At 30.5% G+C, this 8,832-nt stretch overlaps 1 pseudogene; it reads right to left on the reverse strand.

Moving 5' to 3' along the window:
- Positions 1-338: 338 nt before the first annotated feature.
- Positions 339-455, reverse strand: LOC145292405 (5S ribosomal RNA; annotated as a pseudogene).
- Positions 456-8,832: the final 8,377 nt, after the last annotated feature.

Below are 8,832 nucleotides of genomic sequence, written 5' to 3' on the forward strand. Positions count from 1 at the left end.
GTTTACCCTCTCCCTCTATCAATCTCTCTTTATCTATATCTCTCTCTATAAATACATACATGCATATATAATATATATATATATATATAGTGTGTGTGTGTGCATATATATATATATATATATATATATATATATATATAGAGAGAGAGAGAGAGAGAGAGGCTTCTTCAGTATTTGACAGACTATGGATACACACGTAGAACCTGCACCTGAAATTTTTGTGGCAGGAAGTGCGCAACTACAACCGTACCTCTCCTGAGTCGACATTGTTAAATTCAAATTGCAAGTGAAATGTATGTACAGGACGATGGGAAGCAAATGGTGAGATAAGTTAAGAGCATATACAGCGCCTAGAATTCCCAAATGGTCACCCATCTGATACTAACCAGGCTCAAAGTTTCTTAACTTCGGTGATCTGACGAGAACCGGTGTGTCAACCCGATTATACCATACATATAAATATATATATATATATATATATATATATATATATATTTATATGTATGTGTGTGTATTTATGCATAAATACATACATATGTGTGTGTATTTATGTATAAATACATACATATGTGTGTGTATTTATGTATAAATACATACATATGTGTGTGTATTTATGTATAAATACATACATATGTGTGTGTATTTATGTATAAATACATACATATATGTGTGTATTTATGTATAAATACATATATATGTGTGTGTATTTATGTATAAATACATACATATGTGTGTATGTATATGTACGTATAAATACATACATATATATTTGTGTGTATATGTATGTATAAATACTACATATATATGTGTGTGTATATGTATGTATAAATACTACAGATATATGTGTGTATATGTATGTATAAATACTACATATATATGTGTGTGTATATGTATAAATACATACATATATGTGTGTATATATATGTATGTATTAATACATACATATTTGTGTGTATATATGTATAAATACATACATGAATGCATATATATGTGTGTATGTATATATTAATACATACATACATGCATATATGTGTGTATATATACATGTATAAATACATACATGCATATATGTGTGCATATATGTATGTATAAATACATACATACATGCATATATGTGTGCTGGTGTACAGATATATGTATGTATAAATACATACATATATGCATATGTGTGTATATATATGTATAATTACATACACACATACATGCATATGTATATGTGTGTTTGAATGTATAACAACATAATGCATATATATATGTATGTATGTGTGTGTACATATATGTATGTATAACTACATATATATATATATATTATTTCACCAATTTTTGTTTCTGCATCAGTAAGTTTAAGGCAAATTCGGAGAGTATGTAACGGATCATAAATTTTGTAAACCACATTGCTTATATCTTGTAGGAAACCATTTACTGGAAGGTAAAACCAAACACGACTACAAGCTCTTCCTGGAAATATAAGGACTCGTAATGCTAATGAATTATGTAGTAGTCATCAATTTATATTTACATGCCTTTTACTTTGATTTTTTTATAGTGTTACTAAAAGCATTATCTGGTTAACCTCTCATTTGAATATTTAGGTTTTGTAAGTATTTCATGTAAAAATAGTACACGATGGAACGATAAAAATGTCACCCTTAAAAAGACGACGTTTTTCATATTTCCGTTTAATGAAAACCGTTTTTATTTTTGTTGCAGATTATCTATTAGTTGGCCAGTTCCTATCTGAAAGTGACACAATGTTCAACGAGCGAGATCGGAGTTGCGCTACGATACAACTCCTCGTCTCTACTGATCTAACATGACTGTTTGACCATTGCTAGCACTCTCAAATTCATCGCTGGATTGCTACGAAAAAAGGGATCCGCCCAGGGTGATGACAACCAAGTATCCGACAATAGCTATGACATTTGGTGTGGTTCTAAGTATGCCTGGTTCCATCTTTTAAGTTAAGACCAACGTGTACCCGGGTGTGCTGAATAGTGTGGTGAACACCTGCTTCAACTAAATAACCGCTGGCAGACTCTGAGTGTGGCAGCAGGATTCTGTATTGGTCCACAAGTCCAAAGAGAACAAGGCTTATCTTATCGGTCCCCTCTCTGCCTCCGACATAATCCGCTGGACTACTCTGTTTGGGTATAGTCGAGAACATCAAACACATGTCCTCCCACAACACTAAAAGCAGCCTAATCGCCGCCATCCGCCGAGTATTTGCAAAGCTCCCGTCTGCGCTTGTAGAAAAAAACATATTCCCAAGTTTCGGATCTGTATCAAGACGGTGATTAAAGCTAAAGGTGGCTACTTTGAATCAAGTTGCCTGAATTTACTCTTTCATTGAAAGTTGTAAAATAAAACTGTAGTGTTGTTTCCTTAAAGGCGATCGTTCCACCCTGTACATTAATTAAGAATCATTGAATGTTTTAGATACATTTGAGGACGTGAGAGTAAACTAAACTCTAACCATTTCTATACCAACGGATACGATTTCCTGGCAATCAAGAATGAAAACCATGTCTTTGAAATAGAAGAATATTTACGAAAAATCAACCAACGTATCTACGTGTAAAGTGTAGATTAGCAGGTAAACAATAATAAGATCGTAAAAATCTAATATATAAAATAATATATGTTGTCTGTCTGTCTCCAGATTTTTAAACTCTACCTCATCCAAAACTAAAAGTCGCAGGGGCCTGAAATTATTGGATTTTTTATGGACCGTTCTTTTCTTGGTCTTAAGTTGGTTAAAAAAGTTTTTAAGGGATGAAAAAGGGGTAAACTTTAAAAAAAGTTGTTACATATTTGGTAAATTCATTTTAGTTTATTTTAATTTTTTAATTTTTAATCAGTTCATGTGCGTGGTACAGTGGTAATCTCACCAGTTTTTCTTTCTGCTTCGATACTAGCTTATGACACTCACATTTTTTTTTACTTTTAAAAGCCCGACTCTATAATAATATATACGAAAGTAGAACAAATCAAAATATCATATTAAAGCGTAGTTTATGTCCAGGAAAAGCCGGGCGCCCTCTTGTTGGTAATATATACGAAATCTGGAGGAATTAGAATATCATATTTAAGTGTATATTACGACCGGGCAAAGCCGGTACACACTCCTGCTAGTGAAGCAATAAAAGTTTTAAGATGCCATTCTTTTCGTATAAACGAAAATATTTCCTTTTTACTGTGTTATTATTAAATGCCAACAAAACAAATGTATATTTTCGGCAGATGCGTATAAGTATTTTAAGATCTGTCGAATAAATTGCATATGTGCACTACTTGCTTTAATCGACAGTAAAACCACATAAACCACTTTACCTTATTATATAGCTTGTACATTTGTAATTTACGAAGAGAAAAACCTGAACAGAAAATTGATTGTTTTTAAATTAGTTTAAAATAACTTAAGCTTCGACATACGACTTTTACAATGCCTGCACTGTATATTTTTTTATTAGACAGAAACAATATTCACATTGTTAAAGTTAATCGGAAACATCATATATTGACTTGATAAAAGAGGGCATTGGTATTTATTTTAACGTAAAAAAGATGTTAGCATTAGTCTAGCAATATGTCAAGTTTTTTAATAGTAACATTTTCCCAAACTCCCATGTCATGAGAAATAGAAACCTATCATTAAGATAGTTTTTCTTATATATAAAAATATGCATTTCATAAATTATGTAACGCAATGAATATTAAAATTGGGAGTACTTACATGTAAACTCTGTTATTCTCATTGCGGTGATTTATAGTTAGCTTGTTGCTATGTTTTATCTCATGTGAACCGTCGTAAAGTAAGTGCGTACTGAAACCATACGTACGTTTGTTTTCAGAGGATTTGTAGTTGGATTAATTTAAAGCATTTGTTAACCTATATTCAGTAAATAACAATTCTGTAAAGAAGATCATTTCGTATTTATGCTATTTTACCGTGTTAAAGCGATAAAGCCGGTACTATGTTACCGCAGATAAAGCCGAACACTTACGAGCGTTTCTGGGCGGATAACGGAAAGAATCGAGATAAGCAAGGAAATCAGACGCTAAAATAATTCATTCAATGTTATTGGCAAACTTAAGAGGACAGTATTATTATAGAGCTTTATCGAAAACAATTCAAACCAACATGAAGTTATCGCAATTAAGTGACAAATTGCAATTTGTGGGAAATGCGATAAAATTCTGACGAGAAAGAGAAAACTCACTTATTGGCAAAATTAAGAAAAAATTGCTAGACCTGCCACTTAAAAAGCGAATGAGGCCAAGCCATGTTTGGAAATACAAATTTTCCAGATTATCCCTTCAAAATTAAAAAAATATCTTTAAAAACTTAAAAACCTTTAAAAACTAAAAAGGATTACTTAAATAAATTAGAAAATAAAACAGATTTTCATGTTCCTTCAAAATTTAATAAAACATTAACTCTAAAGAATCAAGAAATCTATTTAAAAAACACAAAATACTTTAATATTTGATTTTTACTAGTCTTTATCTTTGTTAGATAAAAATAAAACTATAGCAGAGTTTTATATTAGCTGCTATTTTATTTATTTTTTTACGGATGCGGAGAAGTTACCGTGCTGGAATAATAAAATAATAATAAGGGTGTTTTTGTAAACTATTCTGTACTTTCACTTAACAGTCTAAAAAAAATAACAACGTAAAACTCGAATTTAAATTGAAAAATGCTATTACAAAAATTAACTTGTCTGCAAAAGCATTTTGGTGTTAGGATTATCGCTAAAAATAATTTAAAAATGAAACACTGGTTTCTAATAGAGTAGCAATATTTAAGTCTTCGTAGCCTTGCAGTGACAAGCGCTGCCCTGTGCTCTGGACGGTTGGATGACCCTTTAACAAGAAGAGTGCGTACATTTCAACTAATTTACTCTTTTTTGGGGATACATTTTTGTTTTCTTCCTGGTTACATGAACCACCGCTAGCCGCAGGAGACTAACCAGGGGATGTATGACATACAATTTTTCGACACTTTTCCAAGACATTGGGTGAGCAGTGTTTTCCCTGAATACGGCTGCTCAGTCACAGGAACTCCCACCGGAGTTGGTCTTTGTCATGTGAAGGCAGAACAACGATGTTATGATCGGGTTCCTGTCGCCTCTGTGCAGATTTGTGATGTGTACCTCCAACTGGTCAAGTCCGTACACGTTGCCACTCCTTCATTGCTGTAGTACTTGCAAAAGAAAGGAACGACAGATAAAGATAAGATAGAAAAATACGAGATAAAAGAAAGATCTCAAGTAACATCTATACATCGTTGTATTTAAGTGACAAGCGCTTGTACGATACGAGTACCACTCTCAAAGTGCCTGCAACAATAACCCAGTGAAAAGCCATTGCAAGATGACTGATAATCGCTTTGACCGCAGATTTTTCGTGAGAGTTGTCCTCTCCTAAAACGATTGGCTCGACCACGGCTTAAGGGAGCTTCTTCTACCCCGCTAATTTCATTTACCTATGACTGAGACTTAAGAAGCTAGGAACCAAAGCACGGCCCACACTCCGGTGGGTCATGAATGGTGCAGTAGACAAAGCCTAAGCTCTTCTGGAGGTTTCTGTCTTGGTTACCTCACCCTTAAACTTTGGAAAAGAAAACCCTATCCCACAAGGCAGGGGATTCATTTTATAGCACTCAACACTCGACATTCACAAGAGCCCCGTTAGCAGAACTCACGACGTACATGTGTGGGGATGATTAGATTGGGAATAGCTATATAGCACGTTAGAGAATCGGAGTGCTTTTAACACACGCTCACACGAATCCTTGAGGTCTATATATATATATATATATATATATATATATATATATAGATAGATAGATAGATAGATAGATATACATATATATATATATACATATATGATACATATATATGCATATATACATATATATAATACATATATATGCATACATATACATATAGAAATACATATATATACATATAGAAATACATATATATATACATATAGAAATACATATATATAAATATATATACATATAGAAATACATATATATATATACATATATACACATATGAATATACATATACATATAGAAATACATATATATATATATACATGTATATACATATGAACATACATATATACATATAGATATACATATAGAAATACATAGATATACATCTGGAAATACATATATATATATATAGATATACATATATATACCCATATATACATATAGATATACATATATACTATATATACCCATATATACATATAGATATACATATATATATATAAATATACATATATATACCATAGATATACATATATATAAATATAGATATACATATATATATATAAATATAGATATATATATATATATATATATATAAATATAGATATACATATACATACCCATTGATATACATACATATAGATATACAAATATATACTTATCGATGTACAGATATATACTTATAGATATACATATATATTTACATATGGATATGCATATATATACATATAGATACATATAGATATACATATATACATATATATATATGTATATCTATATGTACATATACATATATATACATATAGATATATGTACAGATATATATACATATATATGTACATATATACATATATGTGCATATATATACTTAAATATGTACATATATACGTATATATACATATATATATACACATATATACATATGTATATACAAATATATATATATACACATATATACACCCATATATATATATATATATATATATATACATATTTCAAGTTATATTGAAAACTCAGTGTGCATTTATACGTGACGGTTGAGATAGGCTTATAATATATGTTCTAATTTGCGCCTATGTGATTGTTCATGTTATGTTCCTTTCCCCGCTTTCCGAACTAAAACAACTGTGTTCAATAGATTTTTTTTTTATATTTGAATAAATTTTGTTGAAATATATTTTAAAATGATATCACATAAGTTAGGCCATCGACTTTTCACTAAATAACGAATATCTTGTATATCCTCTTCAAAATATTGAATATTATAAATGAATAAAAGAACAAACATTGAAAAAGGCGGCTTTAGCAAAGCAGGCATTTTTGCGCGACCTTGTGCAATACCAGGTGTACTTCATTTTAAGTGTAATCTTCATAAGTTAATTTTTTTCGTTGTAATCTTCTCTCATATTAAGCATGTTTTTTTAAAAATATTATTGTTATTACTTTTTTAATGTTAATATTTATCGGCGTGTATAATTTCATTAATTAACCAGGTGTTATCTTTCCTATTCAAACAGCATATTTAATCATGCCCAATACTTACAAAACTTATTTCTAAAATCTAAAGAGTGGAAAAACAACAGTTCCCTTACTTTATATTGTAACTACTTGTACGTTTTGCTGTTTTGTATTGCTGTATTTTGTGGTGACTTTACATTATAATTATGTAGTTGACTTTGATTATTTTTATTTCAGTGCTAGTAAATTAATGAATGAAATATAGTACAATATCACTCGATAGTTGGTCCAAAATTTTGGAATGGACTAGATGTTAATGTATGATTAGATGGAGTTTAAATGAAAGATTGGCCATTCTCTTCAGCTAGAGTTAATTTCTTTTTATTTCACACTTATTTCGAATTAATCGGTAATTTGGATCTTTCAACCCTTTCGGCTTGAATTCGTCTCAGTTTAGTCGATATCATTCTCAAGGGGAAATGCATAATTCAATCAGTTCGACAGATTTTGACCTGATAAAACATATAGGAAATAAACGGGCGGTTTATGTGATTTCTACTGGAAAAAAAAACGAGACGATGTTCCCACGAAGACCCAGGGGAGAGTCAAAGGAAGAAATGATCATCGACTTAACACAGATGATGCTATCCGCTTGTGCATGTATCTAAAGCTCACGAACATTCAAACACTGCGCATAGATGGCTGAATTTTAATAAAAATTATCTCCTTTTTTTTCTTTATTTATCTACTAATCTCGAATGGCTATGGATTTTTAAACAAGCGTATGTATTTTCGCGGCAACTTTATATAAAACCAGTCACTGCTACCCTTTAATTGGCATTGCTCTCCGATCCTCTTTGACCCGGAGTGATAGTACCTGTTGGCGTCCCAACTATGGGTTGAATAGAAACCAACTTAAAAAATCCAAATATACTCTATTAAAATATTGTTCTTCAAAATCACTGGATTCGGCATTAAATAACCTGAAAAGGGTTGATGTGCCGTAAAACAAAAACAAACAAACAATATACTTTATATTTATACTTATTAAAGTTTACTATTCCTGTCAACTCGTGCATTTGTTTAAATGATTTTGGAATAAAGACCGCTGAGATATGAGGATCTCGAATTTGGCAGTAAAGTTTATAGTTATCGGTAAATATTTATCATTATAATTTTTTTTATTTTAACGACATATTGAGATTTTTTTATATTTTGATCGTGACCTTATGTACTTTCATATTACGAGTTATATTTAATCATTGTATGAGGCAACTATACCAAATATTTCATCATTGTATAAAACAGCTATACCAAATGTTTAAACATTGTATGAAGACACCATATAAAATATTCAACTATCGTACAAAACAACCTTACCAAATATTTAACCATGTATAAAACAACCTTGACAAATATTCAACCATGTATAAAGAAACCATGATAAATATTTTATCATTGTATAAAGCAAACTTACCAAATATTCAGCCATTGTATAAAGCAACCCTGTCAAGTATTACATCATTTTATATAGTAACGACATCAAATAATCAAAATTGCATAAGGCCAGATTTTATATAAACTTT

This window comes from Euprymna scolopes, chromosome 13 (assembly GCF_053919585.1).
Source record: "Euprymna scolopes isolate OS-2025 chromosome 13, ASM5391958v1, whole genome shotgun sequence".
Lineage (NCBI taxonomy): Eukaryota > Metazoa > Mollusca > Cephalopoda > Sepiida > Sepiolidae > Euprymna > Euprymna scolopes.